At 38.7% G+C, this 13,647-nt stretch overlaps 1 protein-coding gene across 8 annotated transcripts in view; it reads right to left on the bottom strand.

The window, feature by feature from the left end:
- PPEF1 (protein phosphatase with EF-hand domain 1) overlaps positions 1-13,647 on the bottom strand; it is a 150,565-nt gene that overhangs the window by 74,173 nt on the left and 62,745 nt on the right. The window lies entirely within an intron of this gene.

Below are 13,647 nucleotides of genomic sequence, written 5' to 3'. Positions count from 1 at the left end.
ACATTATTCATAACAGCCAAAAAAGTGGAAGCAATCCAAATGAGTTATCCACTGAGGAAAGGATAAACAAAATGTGCTGTATCTATACAACAGAATAATATTCAGCAGTAAAGAGGAATGAAGTATTGACACATGCTACAACATGGATGAACCTTGAAGACATTATGCTAAGTGAAAGAAGCCAGTCACAAAGGATCGCATATTGTGTGATTCCATTTATTTGAAATGGCCAGAAAAGTCAAATCGATAAAGACAAAAGCAGATTAGTAGTTGGCAGGGGCTGGGCAGAGGATGGGAATGGGGAGTGAGTGCTAATCAGTATAGAGGTGTTTTCTTTTATTTTTCCTTTGGTTGGGGGGTGACGAAAATGTTCTAAAATATACTGTGGTGACGATTGCACAACTTTGTGAATAAACTAAAGGCCATTGAATTTTCTAATTTTTTTTTTGAATATTTGAATTTTTTTTTATTTTTTTATCTTATTAGTCATCAATTTTATACACATCAGTGTATACATGTCAATCCCAATCGCCCAATTCATCCCACCCCCCCCACCCCCCCACCACCACGGCTTTCCCCCCTTGGTGTCCATATGTCTGTTCTCTACATCTGTGTCTCAACTACTGCCCTGCAAACCGGCTCATCTGTACCATATTTCTAGGTTCCACATACATGTGTTAATATACGATATTTGTTTTTCTCTTTCTGACTTACTTCACTCTGTATGACAGTCTCTAGATCCACCCACGTCTCAACAAATGACCCGGTTTCGTTCCTTTTTACGGCTGAGTAATATTCCGTTGTATATATGTACCACATCTTCTTTACCCATTCACCTGTAGATGGACACTTAGGTTGCTTCCATGACCTGGCTATTGTAAATAGTGCTGCAGTGAACATTGGGGTGCATGTGTCTTTTTGAATTGTGGTTTTCTCTGGGTATATGCCCAGTAGTGGGATTGCTGGATCATATGGTAAATCTATATTTAGTTTTTTAAGGAACCTCCATACTGTTCTCCATAGCAGCTATACCAGTTTACAATGCCACCAACAGTGCAGGAGGGTTCCCTTTTCTCCACACCCTCTCCAGCATTTGTTGTTTGTAGATTTTCTGATGCTGCCCATTCTAACTGGTGTGAGGTGATACCTCATTGTAGTTTTGATTTGCATTTCTCTAATAATTAGTGACGTTGAGCAGCTTTTCACGTGCTTCCTGGCCATCTGTATGTCTGCTTTGGAGAAATGTCTATTTAGGTCTTCTGCCCATTTTGGGATTGGGTTGTTTGTTTCTTTAATTTTGAGCTGCATGAGCTGTTTATATATTTTTGAGATTAATCCTTTGTTCGTTGATTCATTTGCAAATATTTTCTCCCATTCTGAAGGCTGTCTTTTTGTCTTGTTTATGCTTTCCTTTGCTGTGCAAAAGCTTTGAAGTTTCATTAGGTCCCATTTCTTTACTTCTGTTTTTATTTCCATTACTCTAGGAGGTGGATCAAAAAAGATCTTGCTGTGATTTATGTCAAAGAGTGTTCTTCCAGGCCTCCCTGGTGGCGCAGTGGTTGAGAATCTGCCTGCTAATGCAGGGGACATGGGTTCGAGCCCTGGTCTGGGAAGATCCCACATGCTGCGGAGCAACTGGGCCCATGAGCCACAATTACTGAGCCTGCGCGTCTGGAGCCTGTTCTCCGCAACGAAAGGCCGCGATAGTGAGAGGCCCGCGCACCGCGATGAAGAGTGGCCCCCGCTTGCCGCAACGAGAGAAAGCCCTCACACAGAAACGAAGACCCAACACAGTCATAAATAAATAAATAAATAAATAAAATTTAAAAAAAAAACGAGTGTTCTTCCTATGTTATCCTCTAAGAGTTTTATAGTGTTCGGTCTTACATTTAGGTCTCAAATCCATTTTGAGTTTATTTTTGTGTATGGTGTTAGGGAGTGTTCTAATTTCATTCTTTTACATGTAGCTGTCCAGTTTTCCAAGCACCACTTATTGAAGAGACTGTCTTTTCTCCATTGTATATCCTTGCCTCCTTTGTCATAGATTAGTTGACCATAGGTGTGTGGGTTTACCTCTGGGCTTTCTATCTTGTTCCATTGATCTATGTTTCTGTTTTTGTGCCAGTACCATATTGTCTTGATTACTGTAGCTTTGTAGTATAGTCTGAAGCCAGGGAGTCTGATTCCTCCAGGTCCGTTTTTCTCCCTCAAGACGGCTTTGGCTATTCGGGGTCTCTGGTGTCTCCATACAAATTTTAAGATTTTTTGTTCTAGTTCTGTAAAAAATGCCATTGGTAATTTGATAGGGATTGCATTGAATCTGTAGGTTGCTTTGGGTAGTATAGTCATTTTCACAATATTGATTCTTCCAATCCAAGAACATGGTATATCTCTCCATCTGTTGGTATCATTTTTAATTTCTTTCATCAGTGTCTTACAGTTTTCTGCATACAGGTCTTTTGTCTCCCTTGGAAGGTTTATTCCTAGGTATTTTATTCTTTTTGTTGCAATGGTAAATGGGAGTGTTTCCTTAATTTCCCTTTCAGATTTTTCATCATTAGTGTATAGGAATGCAAGAGATTTCTGTGCATTCATTTTGTTTCCTGCAACTTTACCAAATTCATTGATTAGCTCTAGTAGTTTTCTGGTGGCATCTTTAGGATTCTCTATGTATAGTACCATGTCATCTGCAGTGACAGTTTTATTTCTTCTTTTCCAATTTGTATTCCTTTTATTTCTTTTTCTTTTTGGATTGCCGTGGCTAGGACTTCCAAAACTATGTTGAATAATAGCGGTGAGAGTGGACATCCTTGTCTTGTTCCTGATCTTAGAGGAAATGCTTTCAGTTTTTCACCATTGAGAATGATGTTTGCTGTGGGTTTGTCATATATGGCCTTTATTATGTTGAGGTAGGTTCCCTCTATGCCCACTTTCTGGAGAGTTTTTATCATAAATGGGTGTTGAATTTTGTCGAAAGCTTTTTCTGCATTTATTGACATGATCATATGGGTTTTATTCTTCAATTTGTTAATATGGTGCATCACATTGATTGATTTGCATATACTGAAGAATCCTTACATCCCTGGGATAAATCCCACTTGATCATGGTGTATGATCCTTTTAATGTGTTGTTGGATTCTGTTTGCTAGTATTTTGTTGAGGATTTTTGCATCTATATTCATCAGTGATATTGGTCAGTAATTTTCCTTTTTTGTAGTATCTTTGTCTGGTTTTGGTATCAGGGTGATGGTGGCCTCATAGAATGAGTTTGGGAGTGTTCCTTCCCTCTGCAGTTTTTTGGAAGAGTTTGAGAAGGATGGGTGTTAGCTCTTCTCTAAATGTTTGACAGAATTCACCTGTGAAGCCATCTGGTCCTGGACTTTTGTTTGTTGGAAGATTTTTAATCACAGTTTCAATTTCATTACTTGTGATTGGTCTGTTCATATTTTCTATTTCTTCCTGGTTCAGTCTTAGAAGGTTATACCTTTCTAAGACTTTGTCCATTTCTTCCAGGTTGTCCATTTTATTGGCATAGTGATGCTTGTAGTAGTCTCTTAGGATGCTTTGTGTTTCTGTGGTGTCTGCTGTAACTTCTCCTTTTTCATTTCTAATTTTATTGATTTGAGCCCTCTCCCTCTTTTTCTTGATGAGTCTGGCTAATGGTTTATCAATTTTGTTTACCTTCTCAAAGAACCAGCTTTTAGTTTTATTGATCTTTGCTATTGTTTTCTTTGTTTCTATTTCATTTATTTCTGCTCTGATCTTTATGATATCTTTTCTTCTGCTAACTTTGGGTTTTATTTGTTCTTCTTTCTCTAGTTCCTTTAGGTGTAAGGTTAGATTGTTTACTTGAGATTTTTCTTCTTTCTTGAGGTAGGCTTGTATAGCTATAAACTTCCCTCTTAGCACTGCTTTTGCTGCATCCCATAGGTTTTGGATTGTCATGATTTCATTGTCATTTGTCTCTAGGTATTTTTTGATTTCCTCTTTGATTTCTTCAGTGATCTCTTGGTTATTTAGTAACGTATTGTTTAGCCTCCATGTGTTTGTGTTTTTTACGTTTTTTTCCCTGTAATTCATTTCTAATCTAATAGTGTTGTGGTCAGAAAAGATGCTTGATATGATTTCAATTTTCTTAAATTTACTGAGGCTTGATTTGTGACCCAAGATGTGATCTATCCTGGAGAATGTTCCGTGCACACTTGAGAAGAAAGTGTAATCTGCTGTTTTTGGATGGAATGTCCTATAAATATCAATTAAATCTATCTGGTCTATTGAGTCATTTAAAGCTTCTGTTTTCTCATTTATTTCCATTTTGGATGATCTGTCCATTGGTGTAAGTGAGGTGTTAAAGTCTCCCACTATTATTGTGTTACTGTCGATTTCCTCTTTTACAGCTGTTAGCACTTGTCTTATGTATTGAGGTGCTCCTATGTTGGGTGCATATATATTTATAATTGTTATATCTTCTTCTTGGATTGATCCCTTTGATCACTATGTAGTGTCCTTCCTTGTCTCTTGTAACATTCTTTATTTTAAAGTCTATTTTATCTGATATGAGTATTGCTACTCCAGCTTTCTTTTGATTTCCATTTGCATGGAATATCTTTTTCCATCCCCTCACTTTCAGTCTGAATGTGTCCCTAGGTCTGAAGTGGGTCTCTTGTAGACAGCATATATATGGGTCTTGTTTTTGTATCCATTCAGAAAGGCTCTGACTTTTGGTTGAATCATTTAATCCATTCACGTTTAAGGTAATTATGGATATGTATGTTCCTATAACCATTTCCTTAATTGTTCTGGGTTTGTTTTGTAGGTCCTTTTCTTCTCTTGTGATTCCCACTTAGAGAAATTCCTTTAGCATTTGTTGTAGAGCTGGTTTGGTGGTGCTGAATTCTCTTAGCTTTTGCTTGTCTGTAAAGCTTTTGATTTCTCCATCGAATCTGAATGAGATCCTTGCTGGGTAGAGTAATCTTGGTTGTAGGTTCTTCCCTTTCATCACTTTAAGTATATCATGCCACTCCCTTCTGGCTTGTAGAGTTTCTGCTGAGAAATCAGCTATTAACCTTATGGGAGTTCCCTTGTATGTTATTTGTCGCTTTTCCCTTGCTGCTTTCAATCATTTTTCTTTCTCTTTAATTTTTGCTGATTTGATTACTATGTGTCTTGGCGTGTTTCTCCTTGGGTTTATCCTGTATCGGACTCGCTGCGCTTCCTGGACTTGGGTGGCTATTTCCTTTCCCATGTTAGGGAAGTTTTCAACTATAATCTCTTCAAATATTTTCTCTGGTCCTTTCTCTCTCTCTTCTCCTTCTGGGACCCCTATAATGCGAATGTTGATGCATTTAATGTTGTCCCAGAGTTCTCTTAGGCTGTCTTCATTTCTTTTCATTCTTTTTTCTGTATTCTCTTCCGCAGCAGTGAATTCCACCATTCTGTCTTCCAGGTCACTTATCCGTTCTTCTGCCTCAGTTATTCTGCTATTGATTCTTTCTAGTGTAGTTTTCATTTCAGTTATTGTATTGTTCATCTCTGTTTGTTTGTTCTTTAATTCTTCTAGGTCTTTGTTAAACATTTCTTGCATCTTCTCTATCTTTGCCTCCATTCTTTTTCCGAGGTCTTGCATCATCTTCACTATCATTATTCTGAATTCTTTTTCTGGAAGGTTGCCTATCTCCGTTTCATTTAGTTGTTTTTCTGGGGTTTTATCTTGTTCCTTCATCTGGTACATAGCCCTCTGCCTTTTCATCTTGTCTATCTTTCTGTGGATGTGGTTTTTGTTCCACAGGCTGCAGGATTGTAGTTCTTGCTTCTGCTGTCTGCCCTCTGGTGGATGAGGCTATCTAAGAGGCTTGTGTAAGTTTCCTGATGGGAGGGACTGGTGGTGGGTAGAGCTGACTGTTGCTCTGGTGGGCAGAGCTCAGTAAAACTTTAATCCGCTTGACTGCTGATGGGTGGGGCTGGGTTCCCTCTCTGTTGGTTGTTTGGCCTGAGACAGCCCAACACTGGAGCCTACCTGGGCTCTTTGGTGGGGCTAATGACAGACTCTGGGAGGGCTCAAGCCAAGGAGTACTTCCCAGAACTTCCGCTGCCAGTGTCCTTGTCCCCACGGTGAGCCACAGCCACCCCCTGCCTGTGCAGGAGACCATCCAACACTAGCAGGTAGGTCTGGTTCAGTCTCCCCTGGGGTCACTGCTCCTTCCCCTGGGTCCCACTGCACACACTACTTTGTGTGTGCCCTCCAAGAATGGGGTCTCTGTTTCCCCCAGTCCTGTCGAAGTCCTGCAATCAAATCCCACTAGGTTTCAAAGTCTGATTCTCTAGGAATTCCTCCTCCCGTTGCTGGACCCCCAGGTTGGGAAGCCTGATGTGGGGCTCAGAACCTTCACTCCAGTGGGTGGACTTCTGTGGTATAAGTGTTCTCCAGTCTGTGAGTCACCCACCCAGCAGTTATGGGATTAGATTTTGCTGTGATTGCACCCCTCCTACCGTCTCACTGTGGCTTCTCCTTTGTCTTTGGATGTGGGGTATCTTTTTTGGTGAGTTCCAGTGTCTTCCTGTCAATGATTGTCCAGCAGCTACTTGTGATTCTGGTGTTCTCACAAGAGGGAGTGAGACCACGTCCTTCTACTCCGCCATCTTGGTTCAGGCTCGAATTTTCTACTTTAAGTGGGTGAATTGTATCCCAATAAATTTGTTATTAAAGAAGACTCAATATTTAAAGAATGTACTAATACTGGAATGTTTGTGTACAAAGCATATCAATTTGAGAGCTCACCCTCCCTTTATCTCCATCACTATATTCTACAGTACTTAAAAGGACAGTCAATGCTGTGAACTGCTAAAGGAATACCTGACTGAATCATAGTATATAACTTTTATAGCTACCATGAATAACTTCAGCAATTTCTTTAATTCTTTTTGAAATTTTAATTATTTTAAATATTTATTATATTTATTTATTATTTTTATTTTAATTATGTTTATTATGTGATAAATTTATAAATATATGATTGTTGAAAACTACAAATGATACAGAATGAAAATGAGAAGTCCCCTTCCACCAACTTCCACCCACCAACCATGCTTCTCCCCAGAAATAACCACAGTAAATACTTTCTGTATACCTTTTTCCAGACTTTTACGGTATGTTTCATTTTCTTTCACATATATGAGATAAAACTATTCATACTGCTTGAGAGAACACCAGAATCACAACTAGCTGGTGGACAATCATTGACAGGAAGACACTGGAACTCACCAAAAAAGATACCCCACATCCAAAGACAAAGGAGAAGCCACAGTGAGACGGTAGGAGGGGCGCAATCACAGCAAAATCTAATCCCATAACTGCTGGGTGGGTGACTCACAGACTGGAGAACACTTATACCACAGAAGTCCACCCACTGGAGTGAAGGTTCTGAGCCCCACATCAGGCTTCCCAACCTGGGGGTCCGGCAACGGGAGGAGGAATTCCTAGAGAATCAGACTTTGAAACCTAGTGGGAATTGATTGCAGGACTTCGACAGGATTGGGGGAAACAGAGACCCCACTCTTGGAGAGTGCACACAAAATAGTGTGCGCATTGGGACCCAGGGGAAGGAGCAGTGACCCCGGGGGAGACTGAACCAGACCTACCTGCTAGTGTTGGAAGGTCTCCTGCAGAGGAGGGGGGTGGCTCTGTTTCACCGTGGGGACAAGAACACTGGCAGCAGAAGTTCTGGGAAGTACTCCTTGGTGTGAGCCCTCCCAGAGTCTGTCATTAGCCCCACCAAACAGCCCAGGTAGGCTCCAGTGTTGGGTGTCCTCAGGCAAAACAACCAACAGGGAGGGAACCCAGCCCCACCCATCAACAGTTAAGTGGATTAAAGTTTTACTGAGCTCTGACCACCACAGCAACAGTCAGCTCTACCCACCACCAGTCCCTCCCATCAGGAAACTTGCACAAGCCTCTTAGATAGCCTCAACCACCAGAGGGCAGACAGCAGAAACAAGAAAACCTATAATACTGCAGCCTGTGGAACAAAAACCACATCCACAGAAAGATAGACAAGATGAAAAGGCAGAGGGCTATATACCAGATGAAGGAACAAGATAAAACCCCAGAAAAACAACTAAATGAAGTGGAGATAGGCAACCTTCCAGAAAAAGAATTCAGAATAATGATACTGAAGATGATCCAGGACCTCAGAAAAAGAATGCAGGCAAAGATCAAGAAGATGCAAGAAATGTTTAACAAAGACCTAGAAGAATTAAAGAACAAACAAACAGAGATGAACAACACAATAACTGAAATGAAAACTACACTAGAAGGAAACAATAGCAGAATAACTGAGGCAGAAGAACGGATAAGTGACCTGGAAGACAGAATGGTGGAATTCACTGCTGCGGAAGAGAATACAGAAAAAAGAATGAAAAGAAATGAAGACAGCCTAAGAGACCTCTGGGACAACATTAAACGCAACAACATTCGCATTATAAGGGCTCCAGAAGGAGAAGAGAGAGAGAAAGGACCCGAGAAAATATTTGAAGAGATTATAGTCGAAAACTTCCCTAACATGGGAAAGGAAATAGCCACCCAAGTTCAGGAAGTGCAGAGACTCCCATACAGGAAAAACCCAAGGAGAAACATGCCGAGACACATAGTAATCAAATCGGCAAAAATTAAAGACAAAGAAAAATGATTGAAAGCAGCAAGGGAAAAACAACAAAAAACATACAAGGGAACTCCCATAAGGTTAACAGCTGATTTCTCAGCAGAAACTCTACAAGCCAGAAGGGAGTGGCATGATATACTTAAAGTGATGAAAGGGAAGAAACTTCAACCAAGATTACTCTACCCAGCAAGGATCTCATTCAGATTCGATGGAGAAATCAAAAGCTTTACAGACAAGCAAAAGCTAAGAGAATTCAGCACCACCAAACCAGCTCTACAACAAATGCTAAAGGAACTTCTCTAAGTGGGAAACACAAGAGAAGAAAATGACCTACAAAAACAAACCCAAAACAATTAAGAAAATGGTCATAGGAACATACATATCGATAATTACCTTAAACGTGAATGGATTAAATGCTCCAACCAAAAGACACAGGCTCGCTGAATGGATACAATAACAAGACCCATATATATGCTGTCTACAAGAGACCCACTTCAGACCTAGGGACACATTCAGACTGAAAGTGAGGGGATGGAAAAAGATATTCCATGCAAATGGAAATCAAAAGAAAGCTGGAGTAGCAATACTCATATCAGATAAAATAGACTTTAAAAGAAAGAATGTTACAAGAGACAAGGAAGGACACTACATAGTGATCAAAGGGATCAATCCAAGAAGAAGATATAACAATTATAAATATATATGCACCCAACATAGGAGCACCTCAATACATAAGGCAACTGCTAACAGCTATAAAAGAGGAAATCGACAGTAACACAATAATAGTGGGGGACTTTAACACCTCACTTACACCAATGGACAGATCATCCAAAATGAAAATAAATAAGGAAACAGAAGCTTTAAATGACACAATAGACCAGATAGATTTAATTGATATTTATAGGACATTCCATCCAAAAACAGCAGATTACACTTTCTTCTCAAGTGTGCACGGAACATTCTCCAGGATAGATCACATCTTGGGTCACAAATCAAGCCTCAGTAAATTTAAGAAAATTGAAATCATATCAAGCATCTTTTCTGACCACAACGCTATGAGATTAGAAATGAATTACAGGGAAAAAACGCAAAAAACACAAACACATGGAGGCTAAACAATACATTACTAAATAACCAAGAGATCACTGAAGAAATCAACGAGGAAATCAAAAAATACCTACAGACAAATGACAATGAAAACACGACGATCCAAAACCTATGGGATGCAGCAAAAACAGTTCTAAGAGGGAAGTTTATAGCTATACAAGCCTACCTCAAGAAAGAAGAAAAATCTCAAGTAAACAATCTAACCTTACACCTAAAGAAACTAGAGAATGAAGAATAAACAAAACCCAAAGTTAGCAGAAGGAAAGAAATCATAAAGATCAGAGCGGAAATAAATGAAATAGAAACAAAGAAAACAATAGCAAAGCTCAATCAAACTAAAAGCTGGTTCTTCGAGAAGATAAAATTGATAAACCATTAGCCAGACTCATCAAGAAAAAGAGGGAGAGGGCTCAAATCAATAAAATTAGAAATGAAAAAGGAGAAGTTACAACAGACACCACAGAAATACAAAGCATCCTAAGAGACTACTACAAGCAACTCTATGCCAATAAAATGGACAACCTGGAAGAAATGGACAAATTCTTAGAAAGGTATAACCTTCCAAGACTGAACCAGGAAGAAACAGAAAATATGAACAGACCAATCACAAGTAATGAAATTGAAACTGTGATTAAAAATCTTCCAACAAACAAAAGTCCAGGACCAGATGGCTTCACAGGTGAATTCTATCAAACATTTAGAGAAGAGCTAACACCATCCTTCTCAAACTCTTCCAAAAAATTGCAGAGGAAGGAACACTCCCAAACTCATTCTATGAGGCCACCATCACCCTGATACCAAAACCAGACAAAGATACTACAAAAAAAGAAAATTACAGACCAATATCACTGATGAATATAGATGCAAAAATCCTCAACAAAATACGAGCAAACAGAATCCAACAACACATTAAAAGGATCATACACCACGATCAAGTGGGATTTATCCCAGGGATGCAAGGATTCTTCAATATACGCAAATCAGTCAATGTGATACACCATATTAACAAATTGAAGAATAAAAACAATATGATCATCTCAATAGATGCAGAAAAAGCTTTTGACGAAATTCAACACCCATTTATGATAAAAACGCTCCAGAAAGTGGGCATAGAGGGAACCTACCTCAACATAATAAAGGCCACATATGACAAATCCATAGCAAACATCATTCTCAATGGTGAAAAACTGGAAGCATTTCCTCTAAGATCAGGAATGAGACAAGGATGTCCACTCTCACCACTATTATTCAACATAATTTTGGAAGTCCTAGCCACGGCAATAAGAGAAGAAAAAGAAATAAAAGGAATACAAATTGGAAAAGAAGAAGTAAAACTGTCACTCTTTGCAGATGACATGATATTATACATAGAGAATCCTAAAGATGCCACCAGAAAACTACTAGAGCTAATCAATGAATTTGGTAAAGTTGCAGGATACAAAATTAATGCACAGAAATCTCTTGCATTCTTATACACTAATGATGAAAAATCTGAAAGAGAAATTATGGAAACATTCCCATTTACCATTGCAACAAAAAGAATAAAATACCTAGGAATAAACCTACCTAGGGAGACAAAAGACCTGTATGCAGAAAACTATAAGACACTGATGAAAGAAATTAAAGATGATACCAACAGATGGAGAGATATACCATGTTCTTGGATTGGAAGAATCAATATTGTGAAAATGACTATACTACCCAAAGGAACCTACAGATTCAATGCAATCCCTATCAAATTACCAATGGCATTTTTTACAGAACTAGAACAAATCATCTTAAAATTTGTATGGAGACACCAGAGACCCCGAATAGCCAAAGCCGTCTTGAGGGAGAAAAACGGACCTGGAGGAATCAGACTCCCTGGCTTCAGACTATACTACAAAGCTACAGTAATCAAGACAATATGGTACTGGCACAAAAACAGAAACATAGATCAATGGAACAAGATAGAAAGCCCAGAGGTAAACCCACGCACCTATGGTCAACTAATCTATGACAAAGGAGGCAAGGATATACAATGGAGAAAAGACAGTCTCTTCAATAAGTGGTGCTCGGAAAACTGGACAGCTACATGTAAAAGAATGAAATTAGAACACTCCCTAACACCATACACAAAAATAAACTCAAAATGGATCCGAGACCTAAATGTAAGACCGGACACTATAAAACTCTTAGAAGAAAACATAGGAAGAACACTCTTTGACATAAATCACAGCAAGATCTTTTTTGATCCACCTCCTAGAGTAATGGAAATAAAAACAAAAATAAAGAAATGGGACCTAATGAAACTTCAAAGCTTTTGCACAGCAAAGGAAACCATAAACAAGACGAAAAGACAACCCTCAGAATGGAAGAAAATATTTGCAAACGAATCAACGGACAAAGGATTAATCTCCAAAATATATAAACAGCTCATTCAGCTCAATATTAAAGAAACAAACAACCCAATCCCAAAATGGGCAGAAGACCTAAATAGACATTTCTCCAAAGCAGACATACAGATGGCCAAGAAGCACGTGAAAAGCTGCTGAACATCACTAATTATTAGAGAAATGAAAATCAAAACTACAATGAGGTATCACCTCACACCAGTTAGAATGGGCAGCATCAGAAAATCTACAAACAACAAATGCTGGAGAGGGTGTGGAGAAAAGGGAACCCTCTTGCACTGTTGGTGGGAATGTAAATTGATACAGCCAGTATGGAGAACAGTATGGAGGTTCCTCAAAAAACTAAATATAGATTTACCATATGATCCAGCAATCCCACTACTGGGCGTATACCCAGAGAAGACCATAATTAAAAAAGACACATGCACCCCAATGTTCATTGCAGCACTATTTACAATAGCCAGGTCATGGAAGCAACGTAAATTCCCATCGACAGACGAATGGATAAAGAAGTTGTGGTATATATATACAATGGAATATTACTCAGCCATAAAAAGCAACGAAATTGAGTCATTTGTTGAGACGTGGATGGATCTAGAGACTGTCATACAGAGTGAAGTAAGTCAGAAAGACAAAAACAAATATCGTATATTAACACATGTATGTGGAACCCAGAAAAATGGTACAGATGAGCCGGTTTGCAGGGCAGAAGTTGAGACACAGATGTAGAGAACAGACATATGGACACCAAGGGGGGAAAACTGCAGTGGGGTGGGGATGGTGGTGTGCTGACTTGGGCGATTGGGATTGACATGTATACACTGATGTGTATAAAATTGAGACTAATAAGAATCTGCAGTATAAAAAAACAAAGAAAACAACTAATACTAAACTTTCATTGGGTTATTTATGTGGAAATATGTTAATATAAATGTTTCAGACATTACATGAAATTTCTAAAAATCTTATATGTTCTGGTACAATGTTATAAGTCATAATTCTAGTTATTACTTTAAAATGTATATCTCAGAAATAACTAAATTTCCTTGTCAATTGCATTATTATGAACTTTCATCCAATCTTTAACCGTGGTCATTTTTAAGTCTTTTGTCATTTACAGACAGTTCTGGGTGTACTCTGATGCTTTTGCAAATATGTTCCTATAAAAGGGTTTCATCTTCAAGGAATTCATGGAAAAGGCTCTGACACGTACAGGTTTCTGATAACTGACTATACTGCTGAACTGAATGAATAAGCATTTTCAGAACTCTAATGAAAAACTGATGAACTCATAAAAGTGCTAACAAAAGATCAAGATGAAAAAAAAATTAATTACATGGGACTCAGTGAACTGATGAGGATGATTATAATTTTTGTGACTTTCTGTTTGAATTAAAAAAAGAAAATCCCACAAGGACTCAGAGGCAAAGAATATACAAATCAATTTTCACTGCAAAGTAAAGGAGCTGTTACAGTGGAGGATTACTGGA

The sequence above is a fragment of the Balaenoptera physalus genome (genome assembly GCF_965194825.1).
Source record: "Balaenoptera physalus genome assembly, chromosome: X".
In the NCBI taxonomy this organism is placed as follows: domain Eukaryota; kingdom Metazoa; phylum Chordata; class Mammalia; order Artiodactyla; family Balaenopteridae; genus Balaenoptera; species Balaenoptera physalus.
Note: the sequence above shows the minus strand (reverse complement) of the source record. Positions and strands in the feature narration are given on the sequence as shown.